Genomic DNA, 19,930 nt, shown 5'->3' with positions numbered 1-19,930 from the left:
CTGAACAGCTCGACAGTCCCTGGATCCAATTTTGTTAGAACCAGCTCAGCTTTTCATCTTTTCTATGTATGATATATATTTTAGTGAAATGTCACTTCAGCATACATGATGCCAACCCTCCCAATTTCGGCGGAACACTCCCCATTTTTCAATAACAAATATTGGCTCTTTTAATTTTCTCCCACCCAAAATAATTAAACCCCAATGCAATCCTATTACCAAAATTATTTTCTCTCGAATTCTGTGGCAAAATCTCCCCCGCAGGTGCCCGAGAATGTTGTATGATTCAGCCTTAAATAATTATTTATTTTAATAAGACAGATTGCTTTAAAAAAAAACGGATTTACGCACATTAAGAAACAAAATAACGTAATCATGTTTTTCCTCTTCTCTTCCTATTGTTGTACAGCTTGAAACACTTGTGTATAGGCGCGTTATAAATTCCATATCATATCAAATGTATAAAACAGGAGTGTCAACTGCTATCGCTTTTACAATGTGTGTGAGACTTCAAGTTTCGGATTTTGGTTCAAGCATCGGTGGCAGCCATAATTTTATATCAGAAAATCTAATCTGATTACTGCCATGGAGACGTGGATAGCGTGACACGTGTCACATGCCACGTTCGACTCCTACCCCTGCTGGGTGCGTGTAGTTATTCCTCATTATCTGACTCCCGCAGCCAATGCTTTTCAGATCCTGGAGAAAGGAGTTGTGCTTGCGTGCCTCATTCACGGACACCCTTTATACAGTAATGAGGTGGGCGAACCGAGACTGTATGAATGAGCTCTGGGTTATTGTTACCGTTATATTCATAACCTGTATTTCCTCTGCACGGGCAGGACCGCCCTTGCGCTTGCGCAGGTAGGCGATTGTGAGGAACGCTCTGCTGTTTGATGGTGGAGCGATTTTACAATTTGTGACTTTAGGTTTCAGATCCAGGACCTCCGTGTGGAAAAGGTGGAGGAGGCAGAAAATCTTCCACGTATAGTGTGGCGCGATGACGCCATGTCACTGAGGTAACACATTTCCAGTGCCAGGCGTTATGAAACTATTGCATTCGAGGAACTATGCGATTAATAATAATCATTGTGTGTATGCCTACTATTTATATAGCACTCCGTTTTGTATTCAACTCTCTTCTAAGCGCAGTAAAATAGGCTTTATGATTACTCAATGTAATTAATTTGCCAAACTAGTAATGTTAAAGGACCAGTCGGTACCTCTTGTTTCCAGAGCAAGCCCTTAACTCGTTGAGCTATCTTTTGCACCCTGGTACCTTATCTTAGAGCTGGTTAATTTCAATGGAACGTATTGGGCTGAAATAGGAGTGCGAGTTGGAATCATGAGGTCATGATTGTTTGTGTTTTTCTTGGGGAACATTTTGGAACATTATGCTGAATGTGCCTTGGGGGTAAGCATTTTTCAAAAGCTGTTTTTGGGACATTTGGATTAAACGTGAGTATTCTGAGTGAGAAGTCTAAAATATCAATGAACAGTACCATAACAAAAGGCAGGTTGGACGTCAAGATGTCATCATTCTTCCAAATGCAGAGGATGTCCTTTGAGAGGGACAGGTTACACATCCCGTGTAAGAAGGGAACGAGGCTCCTTTTCTTGCATGCGTGTATGAGGGGCAGGACCCCTGTTGTGACTATGCATGGAATGCATCACTTTCTTAATACATGGAGGGACATACGACCCTTCTCCTGTTTGTACGGGTTAAGCTAGGGACAGGATCCCCTTTTCTTCACGTGTACGCAGTGTAGACCCCTACTCTGGGGTGTGCCTGGGAGGCTGGGGTATGACCTCCTCGTGTGCATGACTGTGTCACTACCCTTCCATACTTTCTGTGACCAAAAGATGTAGGATTTTTCAAGTTTCAAAAATAATAATTCCCATAACAAAGACATCACAGGAAAATACAAAACATACAAACAGCAGAACATGGAAAGATGTTGAAATGTTAAAAAATTATTATTCTGAATGGTAACTTAACACCAAATTGTCTGCAGATGTTGTGTGAAGGTGTTACACTCTGCCACTTGCTTTCACTGGTGCTTCACCGAAGGGTTGTCCTGGCAAGAGTGCAGGACATAGTCAAGTAGCTGCCAGGTCAGCGGATTGGTCTGAATGCAATCAAAGTAATCACCTGCCAGTCCACTGTACAGACAGACTAATTAATGTGCTACATGCTCTGTCCTGGAGTTTGCCTTAGAGTCACATAAATGACCTGCGACTGTAAAAAGCAGTAGGATCTGTCTCTGAAATCTGTAGGCGGTAGGACTGCTTCAAAAGCAGTAGCCTACTGCCTAAATCTGCAGGGTTGGCAAGTATGCCCTTCTCCTATGTTGAGTTGCAATATTTTTTTCATGAAAGACAGACTCCTTCTCTGCTGTGTAAGTGGGGGGGGGCATTTTAACTAATTGGGGCGCACCTTCCAAGATAGGGTTGGACTGCTGCAAAATAATAGGCCCTGGTTATTAAAAAATGTGGCCCAAATTCACGAATTGCAATTCGTGACTTTTCAGGACAAATCGTTTGGGTAGTACCAAGGCATACATTTTGGGGAACATTTGTGGGAAATGGCACCTTTTAAAGCACTGTCGCCCTGCACCAGTGTTTAAAACTAGCAGCTGCTGCTGCACAGATCGTGAAGTGGCACAGGGGAGAGGCCCTTGTTGCTCTAACGGGCCTGGGCATTGCCACATTGCACTGTGAGCAGAGGTTCAACTGAGCAGACACCAAGAGGCCACTGGTTTTACTTTTTATTGTTAATTGTTTTCACTACATTTTAGAGACCTTCGTATCTTTCTGCAATAGTTCTTTTGTAGTTAAATAATGTCTCCATTTTACTTGACAGGGGTCTTTGAAACTAACCAATTCACCTGGGCTCCGACAGAACTGGTAAGCAGTTAAACAGTGTCCAAAACCTTGGTAGGCGCTTCTTTTTGTGTGGTTGTGTGGTGGGGAGGCGGCTGGGGAGCTTGCTCTGCGTGGCGAGCCATATATTCACCACATCATGTATCTATTGTGTTCCTCTAAAAAGCTCTTGAAGAACAATTATGGCCTAAACAAATGACTTCTTTCCTGCATCTATGTATCTCTTGGTAGTCATAGTTGCCCCTTTCCAATTTCTGTTGATTCGTAGGTGTACATCTTTATTGACCGCATAAACACATCTGTTCCTGTCCACATTGAGTCATCATATCCAGCCATGTCTCCTAGAGCCTGTTCAGAGGGAGAGCGTGAAGTTTGAAACATGATTGAGCCCCATTAACTAGTCAGCACTTGACAATGGGCCTCATTATGACCCTGGCGCTAATGGGTTAACGGCGCCGTAAAAGGCTGCGGCGCCGTTAACCAATTAGCGCCTAATTATGAGGTCCCTTTGTGGGACCCGACCTTAACGGCTGACCAGCCGTTAAAGTAGGGACCCACAAAGGGACCTTCACAGTAAGTACCGTACTTAGCGCCTTCGCCATTCCCATTATGCCCTATGGGGCAAAAATGGGAATGGGGAAGGGCCATGGGGAAATGGGGAAATACCGCCCCGCCAACCTTGGAATGGGGCGGTATTTCCCCATTTCACCATGGTGGACACGTTACGATACCGGCACCAACCATGGTGCTAATAGTGACATGGTTTAGTGCCGGTATCGTAATGAGGGCCAATGAATGAAGAATCAAAATGGCCCTTCTGCCACACTTTCTTTGGAATGTCTAGAATTTGCAGGGGGGAAATGTCCCAACGGGTTCTTAGGTGTCACATCTAAACTGAAATGTGTTTCAACAGAAGAGAACAAAATGTAAAAATATCCAGGAACATCCCTATTTTTGCCCATTCCACTTATTTTTCTCTCTACCCACCCTGCTTCCAGCAGCACCTCGTCATAAGTGCTCGTACATGCTCTTGACCTCCCTGCAGGGGTCACGGTTCCACTACTTCTTTTGTTACACTTCTACTCCCGAGCATGCGCCTCCCTGAGTCTGCCGAAACATGCAGGTTCTGTTATGTGGGATTTGTAAAGCACGCCTCTGCCATTTACACAACCCAGTGGCACACTGGGCCTCATTGCAAGTCTACCGGTCTGGAAACATCGTTGTCGGTATGCCTACCAGCACAGTTGTTTCCAGACTGGCACGCTACGTGTTTGCCTGCCAGGGCCGTTGTGCACAGCGACCACCGTAGGCAAGCCATCACGGAAGCACCGGCACCGTTAACGACGGTAGCAGTGCTTCCGTGGTCCCCATTCCCATAAAGTCCCAGAGGAATGGTGACTTTCAAATTACCGGCGCCTGACTACCCAGACCGCCAGGGTTGGAATCCCCCTGTGTTACCGGGAAGTCAAGCGCCAGTAAATATTTTCGGGTCCGGCGGCAGCGTTAGCGCCGGTCCCGTAATGAGGACCACTATCATCTTAATCTGGTATTGGGTCAAATCTTTCTTGCATGTCTCCAGGTCTAACAGCCACCACTCTCTGGGGGCCTCCCTCATTTCACACACACCATCAACCTATGTATTCCAGATTGTGAATCCTTACTTGTTAAGTCCAGGCCCTCACCCATATCCTCACACTCTTTCTTGCTCATATACCGAATTTGCATATAGTAGAATGGGAAAGCCACAACATACAGTATTAAATCTGTACTGCTTCATTTTGGATAATTTCTAGCTTAGTGTTACATTGTTTATTTACACCTTGAAGAAGTGCATTATAATAGTCCAGCCGAGGCATGATGATGGCTCTGACTAGTACTTTGCGTTTTTTGTGTGATATGAAGGGTTTGGCGAGTCATAGGCCTCTTAGGTGGTAATGTGAGTTGCTAATGACTCCATCCACATGTCCTTTAGAACTGAGGGAGGCTTCAATATAGACACTCAGTGTTTTGGCTTTCTCAATGGTGTCTATACAGTTCAGTTACCCTCCAGAGTCATGGATTTGTATTTAGGGCTTAGTTTAACCCTTGCTTGTGCAGATCCAAAGATCATCAGTTCCATCTTTGCCAGGTTAAGACACATCCAATTCCTGCACATCCACTCTTTTATTGAAGTATAGATGGAGTTGAACCAATCGGAGTCGCTCTTGTGATCCCCACATAACTCAATCACTAGCTGGGTGTCGTCAGCATAGTTAGAAAAATACACACCCAAGCTGGATAACAAGTCACAGAATGATTAGATGTACAAGTTGAACAGAGCAGGTGAACGATACGCACGCTATGGGAAACCATATAGTATTTTCTCTGAGTCGGAGCATGCTATGGATCCATTCTCTGGCCATTTTTCGAGCCATTCTTCGAGCATTTCCCCGTTGTGATCAAGACATCTAGTAATCGATCATGATCAAACAAATCAAATGCAGCTGATCAGTCTAACAGTACTAGGAGACCCACTTCACCTTTTTCCAGGAAATTGAGCATATGAGTTTGCAGGTCTAATAGGGGGCTTTCTGTATCGTGATGAGGATGGAAATACGATTGCATAGTGTAGGATTCTCATCATTTCCTGATGTTGTTGGAATTGGGCAGGCGCCACTTTGCCAACCACCTTAAGGAGAAAGAGTGAGTTAGTAATGGGACTAAGATTGTTAGGGTCATTTGGGTTAAGGTTGGGATTTTTCAACAAGGGTGTAATTGCTACCTGGTTCATTGAATCGGGAACTACATTGTGATGAAAAGAGGAGTTTACAAACGGAACCAAAAAAGCAGCAAAGATGTTAGGGTTGCTTAAAATGAATTTAGTGGGCAGAATTTCGCAATGACAGTGGGTAGGGCGCATAGATCCAAGAAAAGTGCACAAATCAGTGATTGTTGTTAGTTTTAAATGAAAGGAGCCCATAGATTCATCTCTAATTTCGGGCTTGCGATTGTTGTCTATTTCATTCTGTGGCATCTCCGAAATTTTAGCCCTAGCTGTGGTGATTTTGTTGGCAAATGCCTTTTGTACTTCGATGCACTCTTCCCTAGACGACGTATAGGCCTTTAAGTAGAGGCTGTTCTAAGCGCCGATATATTTCAAACCGTTTTTTGGATTTATTCTCTGCTTCTTCTATTTCTTTATTGTAGAATGATTGTTTTGCCTCAAGAATGTTTTTTTTATAGCTTGATTGTAGCGTTTTCCAAGACGTTTTATTTTCTTCCATTTGATTTTTTTTCCCCAGAGGCATTCAGCTTGCCTTTTTTTCTCTTCAGACATGTCCTGTCATTTGAGAACCAAACTTGCTTGCAGTTTTTGTCCGTGGCTATATTGTTATTCACCAGGGCAACTCTGTCTATAAGGTTGGTTAGTTGTTTGATTTATGTATTAAATAGAGCTTCTGGGGGATCTAGGTCTGAGGTTGTTTCCATTGCCTGTGCTAAGCATTGAAATAGATCATTAGAAACAATCTTTTTCAGATTCCGATTGGTAACTGTTTTAGGTAGATTGTGGATCTTACTGGCACTGATTGGATACTGCATAAGACCTTCCACGAACAAATTATCAAACCAGACGCATGGTCTGGTCTTGGCAATGTTCAGAGAGATATTACTGCTGTCAATACAATCCAAGATGTTACCCGCTACATGTGTGGGTTCTGTATTCAGAATATGAAGGTTTTGATTTTTTAGATGTCTTGCCAACTCTTTAGCATCCTTGTCTTTAGAGTTGGCCAGCCAACTGTTCAAATCTCCTAGCAGGATGGTAGCACTGTTGGGTATATTCAAAGGAGCCAGAATATGTAGTAGTTCTTCATTAAACTCTATCATCTTTACTGGAGGACGATATATCAGGATGAAGTTAACGAAGAAGTTGGCATTTGGTAGAAAATTAAGGTGGATGATCTCACATCCTGCACAAGCAATGGGTGCCTCCAAGAGGTGCAGATCTGATTGGCTAGAAGAGCCATCCCTCTCCTTATTACTTGGTCACGATTCTTACCATAAAAGCTGTAGCAAGGCAGAATAGCTAGACTGACATTAGGACCACTAGAGACCGTGAGACATTTTTCCCTTATATACATGACTTCCAGATCTTTTTCCAGTATATAGTCATGTAAATTAATTGCATGTTTATTCAGCAAGCACGTGTTCAATAGTGACAGTTTAATAGTGGGCCTGTATAAATTGTTCTTTCGTGTGAGGTGGTAAGGGATTATCCCCCTCGACGATGTTGTCATTGTTAGTTTGAAATGTTGTGGTAGGTGGGTGCATTGGCTCTAAAGATACCTTCATCTTGCAGCACCTGTTTTTATTATGTAAGTCTGAAGTTACATCAAGTAGAGGCTGTACTTGAGTATGACATAGGTCTGTATTATGGACAGGGTTGTTTAATATGTGTTTTTTTAATGGTGGCAGGTCATTCCGTGTGCATACGCTATTGGAATTCACCAAGTCGGCAGAAGTCAATGGGTCTCATTACACGTTATGCGGTAAACCACGGTGCTATTAGCACCATGGTTGCCGCCGGTACCATACCAGTACCACCATGGAGAAAAGGGAAATTACCAACCCATTCCAAGGTTGGCGGGGCGGTAATTCCCCCTTTCTCCATGGCCCTTCCCCATTCCCATTTTTGCCCCATAGGGTTCAATGGGAATGGGGAAGGAGCTAATTACGGTACCGCAAATTGCGGTACCGTAATTAGCACCAAGGTCCCTTTGCGGGTCCCAACTTTAACGTCTGGTCTACACTAGCCGTTAAGGTCGGGTCCCGCAAAGGGACCTCGTAGTAAGGCGGTAAGGGTTTACCGGTACCGGTGCCCTTAACGGTACCGGTAAACCCTTACCGCCTACTGTGTAATGAGGCCCAGTCACTCCTGAGCGTCCACCATAGGTGGAGGCATGTTTTCAATACTGTCCATCCTCAGATGTAATCTGTCTGTGCCTTGTTCGTAGAAATCCAAAATGTAGTTCTGTACCTGTTTCTCTCTCCTTAGTTTTTGTAGAGCTAATAGTGAGGTAAGTTCTGGGAGAATCCCTATACTGAGGGTTTCAGTGATGGGGTTTCACGGCTGGGAGATGGGAATTGGTTGTCCCTTGGTGTAATCTTGCTGTCCCTGTGGCGTGTAATTCCTGTCACTAAGTGTGTAAAGTGTGCTTTTATGTTCTAGTGATTTATACAGATAATAGGTGGTCGGCGGCACACGCTTCAGCCCGAGTGATCAGTGATCACTCTAACAAGCAAGCAATACAAAGCGAGATGTGTGAAGATGTAACAGTATTCGTGCAGGGCAGAGCGGGTCATCTTACTGCAGTAGTGCACTAGTACGTGCTTCCCTTCCTTCCTGGAAGTAAACCAGCGTTAACCGGCCTCGCAGAATGCGCTGGCGCTGACGCGCCGCAGTGGGAAAGATAAACTGAGGGCTGAAGGGAAATGTAATCCAAAGGAACTACACACATAGCCTAAGGGTTAAATAACGAGATAATCTTATTGTCATCATCTTCTCTTGCTTAGACTGTGCCAGTGCACAGCTAACTGGAGCTCACTGCTCTCATCTGACAAAATTATAGCGCATTCAAAACAAGACTGCTCTTACACCTTCGACCGAGGGACCACATCTCACCTGCACTTCATGTACTCCACTGGCTCCCAATCGCTTGGCGGGTCACCTTCAAAGCCATGTGTATTACTCATCAGGCTTTATACCTCATTGGTACTGAATACATGCAAAAGAAGAAGTTCTATCGAAATATACCAATCAGAACCCTCAGGCCAGCCTCTGCATCACTTCTCATAATCACTGTGACCAAATCAGAGGCTTCTCTTTCTCAGTTCAAGCACCAACAGTCTGGAACTCCTTACCAATAAACATTTGCAACATAGAAGACTACCTCCTCTTTAGGAATGCTCTGAAGACCTAGTTGTTCCCAGCCACCCCCCAAGGCATAACCCTCCATCTCCAACTCAACTTCCCACTTTCATCACCTTGGCTAACACATATAAGCACTGTTTCATGCCTACCTTGCCTCCTTCTCTAGGCCTCCAGTGTACCCTGAGTTTATCCTGCCTTTAATGCACCTTCCTGCCCAGCTCATCCAGAGCTGCAGTGTTGCCCTACTGGAGGCCTTCAGAATAATTATTCATTCAGTGCCAGCACATCCACCCACCCACCCGCATCTAATCTTCCTCCAGCCAAACTAATCAAAGAACATCTTCCTTCACTGATCCAACACATTGGACCTGGACCTGACCTTCCTCCTCCTCCTGGACCTGTTTACAGGTTTGGCGGCTACCTGCCAGTTTTACTGGCACGGCTACTGCCGGACCCTTAATGAGGCCCATTGTCTTGATCTTTTTGTTGAGAGTAAAATTGCCACTGGTTCCTACTATCCCTTTTCCATGCAAAGGCCACAAATCCTCCACCAACCTTTCAATATACCACATAACATGTATGAGCACCCTGGCAGGGGGAGCCAGCCAATCAGGTGGCCAGGAACGCATGCTTGAACTGGCGATGAAAGCCTGCGTTCCATGCCACCTGACAGCCGGCTCCCCCTGCCGCCATCTTCCCCCATTCCTTTTTTTCTCCCCCCTTGCGTATAGAGCCCTGCCTTCCCTTTCCATGGCGGCCATCTTGGAAAAGTATTTTCCTTCATTCAAGGGGATGGGTGCATTGAACAAAGGAAAATACTTTTTTTTAGCATCCCGGGTTACCGCTTTGGCAACCTGGGTGATAGTAGCCTTAATCCCCCGTTCCAAGGGCTGGAATGGGGGTAACGGCCCAGAGCCCTTGTTATCCGCCATCGCCTCACTGAGGCTGATAACCTGGTCTGCCGGTCCGTTACCCCCTCCCCTCGTTCCAGCATTAGGAACGTGGGATTAACAACATATTAAAGCATCCATCACATGGAGGCTTTGCCTAGAGACTTAAATTGGGGAAGGGTCATTATCCCAAGCGATAACGACCCCTTCTGGGGCTATTAGCACATAGTTTGGGAGTTTTCGTGGTGAAGTAAAAACTTTACTTTTATAGTGAGTAAATAGACAAACTGAGTTAGAAAATTAAATGTGTATCAAACTTCGTTATAGTGGTGTGGGTTTAACATGATCATGTATATTAGGTGTCATGTAAAAGTAAAAGATTTCTCTATAAGAAAGTGAAAGCATTTTACCATGTTGTAACTTTCTCTTTGTTGCGTTAAATTGGAAGTTGCAGCAAAAAAAGCTCTTTGTGGAAACTGCCTTATTGCAAAGTTCTCACTTGGAAATTGCATTGTTTTTTCGGTTTACCTTTGAAGACAGAATGTTCAGAATGCCGTCAATAACAGTAGTTATTGATGGCACTCTGAACATTCTGATTGGCCGAGAGGAGGTCAATAACCATCTCCATGTGCTAATATAAAATGGTAAATTAGCCCATTTGTGTTTGAACTAACTTTTTGTACGTAACAGACACTGCAAATGTCTTTGCATGACCATGTCGACGTTTGCCCAAAACACATGAGTGATGGTAAAGTAGAATTTGTAGATCGTTAATGGCTGGCCATTAATTATATGTTCCTTTTTTAAATGTATTATAATATAGCCTTATAGACCGAGGGAGGGGTTGTTATTGTGCGCTTTGGGCCTTAAGTTGTGGATGCGTCATCATCCCTAGATATAATGACCCCTTCTGAAATATATAGGGCTATTAGCACATAGTTGTATTTTTATTATTATTATGGTATTTATTGAGCGTGGATCTAGCTTCGAGAAGCAACGGAGCACTTTACAGAGGTTTATAACAATACAGATACACAACAGAGATACCAAGGTGCAGAGGTATACAACAGTACAGAAGCATTACAGAACACTTTTCAGAGGTAACAACAGAACAGATATACAGCGGGGGTAGGATACAGAGGGGCACAGAGGAGGGGTACAACTGTACAGGGTTGTGGGGAGGACAGGGACAGACAGCGTCTGGCGTCTAATGAGTCACGTGGCGTGGGGGGCGGGGGTGCAACGCGATGGCCTAGGTGTTGAGGAGGAGAGACTCCTTTAAGAGCTAGGTGTTATAATTATATCAGTGTGGGGGTTAGTCTGGTGCTGATGGGGAGGAGGTTCCATAGTCTTGGGGCAGAGGCAGAGAAGGCTTGTTTTCTGGTCCTTTTGCACCTGCGGATTTTAAGTCTGCACGTGTACTTGCTTCTGGTGATCCGCTGTCTGCAAGAGATGCTGAGTTTCTCTGTGAGGCCAGTGAAGGTTGATGAAGGCCGTGTTGATGTGGTGATATCTGCGTAGACCCTTCATGAGGCCTGCGGTTGTGTGAAGGACACTTCTCAGGGGCACAAGGGGGGATGATGGGAGGCAATACATTTTTGGGAGTTTCAGTGGTGAAGCACAAAACGTTAAAACCGCAACTGAAGTAAAAAGCAAACAATGTTTGTAAATTAAATGTGGTTTTATTTTATAGTGTTTAAATAACATGCGTATATTCTTTTTAATTGCAAACCTGTTTAATCTGGAAAATGTTTAACATGAGCCTGCATTAGGTGTAACATAAAAGTAAATGATTTCTCTTTAAGGAAGTGTAAGTATGTTCCCATGTTTCAGCTTTCTCTTTGGTGTCTTAACTTGAATGTTGCAGTGAAATAAATATCCTCTCAGAGAAGGAGTGCATTTAAATAAAATATCCTGTCCCGAAATTGCATTGTTGTTTTACTGTGTGCTTTTGAAGTAAGAATGTTCAAAATTCAGTCAATATCAGTAGTTATTGATTGCACTCCGATCTTTCTGATTTGCCAAGAAGAGGTCAATAACGATCTCCATTTGCTAATAATCCATAAACTGCCTATGCTGTTCCACCAGCTCGAGCTGTCATTGTTCTCCGATGCCAGTTATATCCTATTTGGAAATTATTAGGGCTATGCAAACATGCAAACAGTTTCCTGTATGGAAGAGTATATTTGAAACAGACATTGGCCCTCATTACAGCCCCGGCTGTAATGAGGGCCAATGCTTTTAGCACCATCGTTGGTGCCAGTGTTGTAACGAGTCCGCCATGGTGGAATGGGGAAATACCACCCCATTCCAAGGTTGGCGGGGCGGTATTTCCCCATTTCACCATGGCCCTATTAACGGTCCCGTTATTAGCTCCCTCCCCATTCTCATTGAGCCCTATGGGGGCTCAAACGGGAATGGGGATGGGTTCCTTCAAGGAGGAATTACTGGATCCTGCAAAGTCGGAATGACCCGGTTATTCCTCATTGAAGGAACCCGGTACTGGACACGAGTATGGAGGCAGCCATGCCCTTGTTAAGGGCATGGCTGCCTCCATACTCGTAATGAGGCCCTATGTGACTCTATGGGAATGGGGACTTATATTTTACTGGCGCCTGACTTTCCGGGCTGCTGGGTTGTAATCTCCCGGTGGCACAGTAAATATTTACTGGTAGCACCGGCAGGGTTACCGCCGGTCCCGTAATGAGGCCCACTGTGTCTATATATCGGAGGCCTTGTGCAACGTGGTGTAAGGCAGTATTGGTTGTGTCGAGATTGTGGGATTTATTAGAAAAGGTGTGGTGTCCTTCTCTTTGATGTCAGTATCTGGGGCTGTTTTAGGTGTTATGTTTGCATGGCATAGTTGGTTTGCTTGTGATATGTCTGCAGGAGTACAGAGTGTTTTAGTATGGATTTGTGTGGGAAAGAATGCAATCCTCATGGCATCTGGTTAGTCTGAGTCGCACAGGTAGCTTGTTGGGTAACTAAAACCAAGTGTGCTATTGTCAGATGTGTTTGATCTCTCTTCGACAATGGTATATGGCTTGCTAATAAGTTTGACATATTTAATACCCATGTTTTCCTGAGCTTCAGATGTTCTTCTATTGTGCATATTCCCTTGGGGTGGGAGTTCCAGATTTTCATTGAGATGCATGAAAATGCGTATGTCATTGCTAAAACTCAGTGGGCCTCATTACGACCCAGGTGGAGGACCATGGTGTGATGTGTCCGCCATGACGGAATGGGGAATTACCACCCCCTTCCAAGGTTGGTGGGGCGGTAATTCCCCATGCCGCCATGGCCCTTCCCCATTCCCATTTTTGCCCCTTAGGGCTCAATGGGAATGGGGAAGGCGCTAAGTACAGTGCCGCAAATTGCGGAACCGTACTTAGCACCAAGGTCCCTTTGCGGGTCCCTACTTTAACGGCTGGTAAAACCAGCCGTTAAGGTCGGGTCCCGCAAAGGGACCTCGTAATTATGCACTAATAGGTTAAAGGCGCCGCAGCCTTTTACGGTGCCGTTAACCCATTAGCGCCTGGGTCGTAATGAGGTCCAGTGGGCCTCATTACGACCCAGGCGGTAACCATGCCGCTAGTAGCGCCATGGTTGCCGCCGGTATTTCACCAACTCCGCCATGGTGAATGGCAGAATTACCGCCCCATTCCAAGGTTGGCGGGGTGGTAATTCCCCATTCACCATTGACCCTTCCCCATTCCCATTTTTGCCCCTATAGGGCTCAATGGGAATGGGGAAGGCGGTAATTACGGTACTGCAAATTGCGGTACCGTAATTACCTCAAAAGTCCCTTTGAAGGTTCCTTCCTTAATGGCTGGTAAAACCAGCCTCCTTCCTTAACGGCTGGTAAAACCAGCCGTTAAGGTCGGGACCCGCAAAAGGACCTCATAATTAGGCAGTAAGGGTTTAACGGCGCTGACACCTTTAACAGCGCCGTTAACCCCTTACCGCCTGGGTCGTAATGAGGCCCAGTGGTTCTGTTTGTGCTGTAGATGGAGAATTTGTCTTGCAGGAACTCTGCTCATTGGCTGTGAATTGCTCTGTGTAGAAAGCAGAGTGTTTTGAAATAGATCAACTCTTTGACGGGTAGCCAGTGTAGCGATCTTGCTGCTGGCATGATGTGTTCTCTCTTGTTGAGTCTCACTGCAGCATTCTGGATTTGTTGTAGTTTTTTGGTGAGGTAGTGAGGCATGCCAAGGTAGATTCTTTTGACATAGTATATTCTTGACATGTCAAGTGAGATCATTCTTTGTGGGAAAGTGAGAAAGGGTAATATCCATCTGATAGATCGTTAGTGGAAGAAGCATTTCTTTACTACTGCATTGACTTGAGGTTCCAGTGTTAGCCTATTTTCCATCATGATTCAGAGATTTCTAACCACTTCAGAGGCTTCTGGTCTAGTTCCCATTTCCGTAGACCACAGTATGATTGTTTGGATAGAAGGGTTGTTGGGCATGAGCATAATTTATTTTTATCTGTGTTGTGTTTCTGGTTGTTTTTGCTCAGCCATGCATTAATTTGTGAGAGGCAATTAACAAGGGTTTTGAATATGGCCATTGCTGGTGTAGATTGTGTAGATAATTTGAGTGTCAGCTGCATAGTTGCAGCATGTAAACCCATGTTGTTTGATGAGTTTCATGAGAGGGGCCATGTAGATGTTGAAGAGTGAGAGGGATGCGCCTTGTGGCACACCACATGTGAGTATGCACGAGGTAGAGCTGAAACGGGTAGCCAGATGTTTTCCATTCTTTCAGAAAGGATTTCATCCATTATAGCACAATATTGTTTACCCCTTTTTCTTCTATTCTTTGATGGGGGTTGCACGGTTGACTGTGTAAAAAGCTGTTGGAAGGTCTAGTAGTATCAGTGTGGCATTGGTGTTGTAGTCTAAATTAATCTTTTGGTAGTCCCAAATGCAGAGTAGTACTGATTCAGTCCATCTCATAGATCTGAAACTGACGTGCACCTGATTCAGTATATGGTTGGTTTCAACCTGTGTCAGGATTTGTCCATATACGTAGGTTTCTAGGCATTTGGCCAGGAAAGGGATGTTTGATATTGGGTAGTCGTTGGTTGCATTGTCTGTGGTTTCTGTGGGATCTTTGAGAATGGTTTAATGAAGGCAGATTCAAAGTTTCTTGGGATGTTTCCGGTTTCCAGTGAGTGGTTCATGTGCTTGCGGAAGTTGTTCCTTTTCTGTAGATGTTCTTGTAGATGTCTGGTGGGCGGAGCTGGCTTTGTTGCATTCCTTCACCAGTTTGCTAAAGTCTTGTGTGAAGTTCACTGCAAAGCAGACAGCCAAAAAAAGGGAAACCAGGCCTCAAACACGCATACCCTAATGCTAATGTTGTGAAATATCAAGGGTGTAACGATTCAACATGTGTAAAAACACTTCAAAAAAACTCTGGTTCTATCAGTTGATAGAAGGGAATTCAGTGTTATCGCTCGTAATAAAGGCACCAAGTAATAGATCAATTTCACCAAAATGTACAAGAATACACTGACAATGAGCAAGCGATTATCTTGAACTATACATCAGTAATTGTTTATAAGATGGTCATATAAAGTGTCGGAGTATGCAATCCATTTAGCTAATGATTTGACAATTGACCAATATTGTGCTAAACATGCTTCAATTCTCTGTAGGTGTATGTAGAACACAAACTGTGAGTGAGTGTACAGTCATTGAAGAAAGAAGTATAGATAGTGAAGTGTCAGAATATAAAAAATATAAAATGTTAAATGTATGCATGTAAAAATTGAGCTACAGTGAAAGTGATAATTGTGCTTTCACTTACCTCAAAAGTGTGAGGACATTTAGTGAAAAAGGAAACCATTGTTGTTCATTGAAAATGTCTTTTCTGTTACAGTCAGATTGTAGCCTGCGGGGTCCAAAATAGCACATACATGTGTGAGTGTAGGAGTACTTACTACTTAGAGGTATCTAATGAATCAGTTAGAAACCCAGGCCTGATTAAGACTCACCTGCTGGTGACCGGTGCGGTACCTTGCAGGTAACTGTGTGTCAAAACAGAGAACAATAATTGCTATACTAAATTGTGTGACATGTAGCAATGTGATAACTAATGTCGATTAAAAGATAATGAAGAACTTACTGAGGATTATTGGTACAAAACGAGTGGACCACTGATGTTGCCATCTTGTTAATCTAGCAGTGACTGGAGACGTTTCAAACGTAGGTTATTTTGTTGACCTAGCAGTGCATTGCCATGGGAGCACTACACTGTGTAGGGAGGTGTAGAATATGACCCAGTGGGGAGCCCTCTTGGATGTCCCCAATAAAAGGTCCAAAGCCAAGCCATGACTGTGATGAGAAGGGAAGTCTGCATGTGGGGGATGAGCTTAGCAATTGAGACAAGTTTCTCATAAACCTGAAGGTGTCTGAAAAATGAATGAAAAGCTGGACAAACGTGTGGGGTGAATTTTTTGAAGTGTATAATGGGGGGTACAGGGCACAAGCCTGCAGGGCGCCATCTTAAAGGTTCTCAGTAATAGGGAACTACACTGCACATCCGTAGTTGTAACCAGAGGGCAGTCAAAATGAATGGCTGAGCAGATATGAAAAACACATATTTCTGAAGTATATGTGGAAAGTCCTACAGAGGCGACTATGATTTTATCAGTGCATCATCATAAAATTATTGAGGCCCATGTGTCAAAGCCGTGAATAGGTATCAACTTTTATATGAACCCACAGGAAACTTAAAGTTCTAATTTTGTTGGGGCGTATGTTGAAAGATTTACAACCAGCAATGTCCGCTCCTGGTTGTTTTCGAGTTCGTCTCTTGCCCTAAAAAAATCCTATCTTGTCTTTTGTTGTTTCTATTATGCTATCTGCCTCCTCTTCTTTTGTTTCTCTGTCTCCGTGGGTTATAGGCGGTCTCTGGGGTACTCGAGGGGACTCGAGGGGCCAGCAACTGATTAAGTTCCCTCACGCATGGTGTCGGAGTCCGTACTGTATGAGGTACCCTAATCACTGCAAAATAGTTCAGAATTGTGATTGCTTCTGGGAATGGGTCCATGGGCATGGTTCTGCATATGTTGTGGGGCATACCGCAAAGGACTTCCTGGATGTTTATGACTTTGTTTTTAAAGCTGTTTGGAAAGTTGTCACAGAGTTTCTGCGAGGGAGTGGACGTTATTGCATTATGTCAGGTCTCCTTAATGATGATGAACATCTCTTTCTGCATATTACTTGCTTTCAAGATTCATTTGGAATAGTGTATTTTCTTTGGTCTTAGGATTTCTGCTTTTTTAGAGCCATATCTATTTTTGGTACGCGATCCTGTCCTGTTGTTTCCTCCATGCTTGTTCTAATTTCCGATTTGCTTTCTTCAAAACTTGGAGGTGAGGAGTAAACCATCTTGCGGCCAATTTCTTTTGGTTGGGGGCTAAAGAGTTTTTTTCATTGATACAGAATGTAAGGCTTCTCGGATGCTTTTTTGGAGCATCTCCATTATTTGTTCTGGTGATAGTTGTGCAGTTTTGAGAATTCCAATATGGTTTTGAGTCCTGCTTTGTTGAGAGATTTCCCCTTTCATTTCTCTATTGGAGCTAAGGTTTTGTGGGCAGCGTGCACTCATACTGGAACATGAATCACAAAAGGAACCATAAGGTGATTGCGCCAGAAAATGTGAACTGGGGAGGAGTTGTAGTTAGACTTTCTTTGCAGAAAATTGCATCCAACGTGTGTCTGACATTGTGGTTTGCCCTCTTCACCATTTGTTGCAAGTTCATGCTAACTAGGTGGGAGGTTAGTGATTTGGTACAGTTGCTATTCTGCTCTTCGATGCAGTATGATCAGATGATCATGTTCTCCTTCAATGCTGGTTATGTTGTCTGAAAATTTCTCTGTGAAGTTGGGTTGTATGTCAGTCGTCTGTAAATGAGCAAGAAGATGGATTGGTTTGATGGTCCAGTTGTAGGTGGAGAAAGAGTGAGTCACATTCTGGGATATTTAGGGGTGGTGCCGGTATGATTCTTGCTGTTCTTCAATACTACCAACTCTCTTGTCCCTCGGTCTGTTACATTATTCAAACAGTTTCATGGGAACTCAGTCTTTGCAGAAAGACCTGCAATACATTCTAACAGGGTAATTCATAGAAATTTGCACAAAAGTGGCGCACGCGGCTGGCGCACAGTGTCCCCGTGCGATACACTGCGCCAGCTGCGTGCGAAAAAATCCTTTTCATCGCACAGCGTATTCATGGATATTAGCCTCCGAAACCAGCCGTGGCGCAGAGTGGCGCAGCGACCCTGCAGCAGCGCCAGTTACGCCCCCAAGAACGCCCTCGCGCAAGGAAAAGCCTTCAAAATTCCCAAATCATCGCAAAGGGCTGCGCCAACCCTGGACCAGTTCACAGGGCTGCCAAACAGCAAACGCCAAGCGGGGAAAGTGTATTTCAGTGGTTCGCGGGAAGTTTCACACGCGATTGTCCTGGGTACGTGTACATCAGGGGTGCGTGGGAAGTAACACACGCAATTTCATCAGGGTACGTGTATTTCAGGGGTGCGCATGAAGTATCACACGCGATTCCATCAGGGTACTTGTATTCCAGGGGTGCGCGGGAAGTATCACACGCAAAAGCAGCAGGGCACGTGTATTTCAGGGGTGCGCAGGAAGTATCACACGCAATTCCATCAGGGTACGTGTATTCCAGGGGTGCGCGGGGAGCACCACACGTGAATTGCACGTGTGCGTCCTCCCAGATGTTCCCTCTACAACCTCCATGGCCCCTGCAGGCGGCCCACATCACAGGGGCCTACCCTGCACATGTCCCGCAGGCAGCCCATCCACCATGGCCATGCCCCCCAGCCAACCCACATGTCACCTTGCACTACTGCCCACCAACGCATGTCCCCCTGCACCCCCAGCCCACAGGGGCACCCTACACCAGGCCCCCACTCATGTCCAACTCATGTCTTCCATCAACCCCACCCCCCAGCAGTGCAGGGCACCCTCCACCAGGCCCCCACTCATGTCTCCCAGCACCCCCACCCCCCAGCAGCCAGGGTCACCCTCCAGCAGGCCCCCACTCATGTCCCCCTGCACCCCCACCCCCCAGCAGTGCAGGGGCACCCTCCACCAGGCCCCCACTCATGTCTCCCTGCACCCCCACCCCCCAGCAGTGCAGGGCACCCTCCACCAGGCCCCCACTCATGTCTCCCACCACCCCCACCCCCCAGCATCCAGGGGCACCCTCCACCAGGCCCCCACTCATGTCCAACTCATGTCTCCCATCACCCCCACCCCCCCCCAGCAGTGCAGGGCACCCTCCACCAGGCCCCCACTCATGTCTCCCATCACCCCCACCCCCCAGCAGTGCAGGGGCAGCCTCCACCAGGCCCCCACTCATGTCTCCCACCACCCCCACCCCCCAGCAGTGCAGGGCACCCTCCACCAGGCCCCCACTCATGTCCAACTCATGTCTCCCATCACCCCCATCCCCCAGCAGTGCAGGGCACCCTCCACCAGGCCCCCACTCATGTCTCCCAGCACCCCCACCCCCCAGCATCCAGGGGGACCCCCACCAGGCCCCCACTCATGTCCCCCTGCACCCCCACCCCCAGCATCCAGGGGCACCCTCCACCAGGCCCCCACTCATGTCCCTCTGCACCCCCACCCCCCAGCATCCAGGGGCACCCTCCACCAGGCCCCCACTCATGTCTCCCTGCACCCCCACCCCCCAGCAGTGCAGGGCACCCTCCACCAGGCCCCCACTCATGTCTCCCACCACCCCCACCCCCACCCCCCACAGTGCAGGGGTACCGTCCACCAGGCCCCCACTCATGTCTCCCATCACCCCACCCCCCAGCAGTGCAGGGCACCCTCCACCAGGCCCCCACTCATGTCCAACTCATGTCTCCCATCACCCCCACTCCCCAGCAGTGTAGGGCACCCTCCACCTGGCCCCCACTCACGTCCAACTCATGTCTCCCATCACCCCCAGCAGTGCAGGGCACCCTCCACCAGGCCCCCACTCATGTCTCCCAGCACCCCCACCCCCCAGCAGTGCAGGGCACCCTCCACCAGGCCCCCAACCATGTCTCCCAGCACCCCCACCCCCCAGCAGCCAGGGGCACCCTCCACCAGGCCCCCACTCATGTCCCCCTGCAACCCCACCCCCCAGTAGTGCAGGGGCACCCTCCACCAGGCCCCCACTCATGTCTCCCTGCACCCCCACCCCCCAGCAGTGCAGGGCACCCTCCA

At 46.3% G+C, this 19,930-nt stretch overlaps 1 protein-coding gene across 4 annotated transcripts in view; it reads left to right on the top strand.

Annotated features, from left to right (window-relative positions):
- The first annotated feature begins 724 nt into the window (after nucleotides 1-724).
- The window catches only part of LOC138491400 (zinc finger protein 883-like), a 209,402-nt gene continuing 190,196 nt past the window's right edge, over nucleotides 725-19,930 (top strand). Inside the window, exons 1-2 of one of the 4 annotated variants that reach the window (XM_069617911.1) lie at nucleotides 725-864; nucleotides 2,864-2,907. The gene's annotated coding sequence lies outside the window, so the exon portion shown is untranslated. Of the gene's footprint in view, nucleotides 1,020-2,863; nucleotides 2,908-19,930 lie in introns of all 4 variants that reach the window. The other 3 variants (XM_069617907.1, XM_069617910.1, XM_069617908.1) reach the window with 3 other exon arrangements.

This window comes from Ambystoma mexicanum, chromosome 10 (assembly GCF_040938575.1).
Source record: "Ambystoma mexicanum isolate Mex_15411 chromosome 10, UKY_AmexF1_1, whole genome shotgun sequence".
Taxonomy (NCBI): Eukaryota; Metazoa; Chordata; class Amphibia; order Caudata; family Ambystomatidae; genus Ambystoma; species Ambystoma mexicanum.
This window is presented reverse-complemented; position numbering and strand designations above follow the sequence as displayed.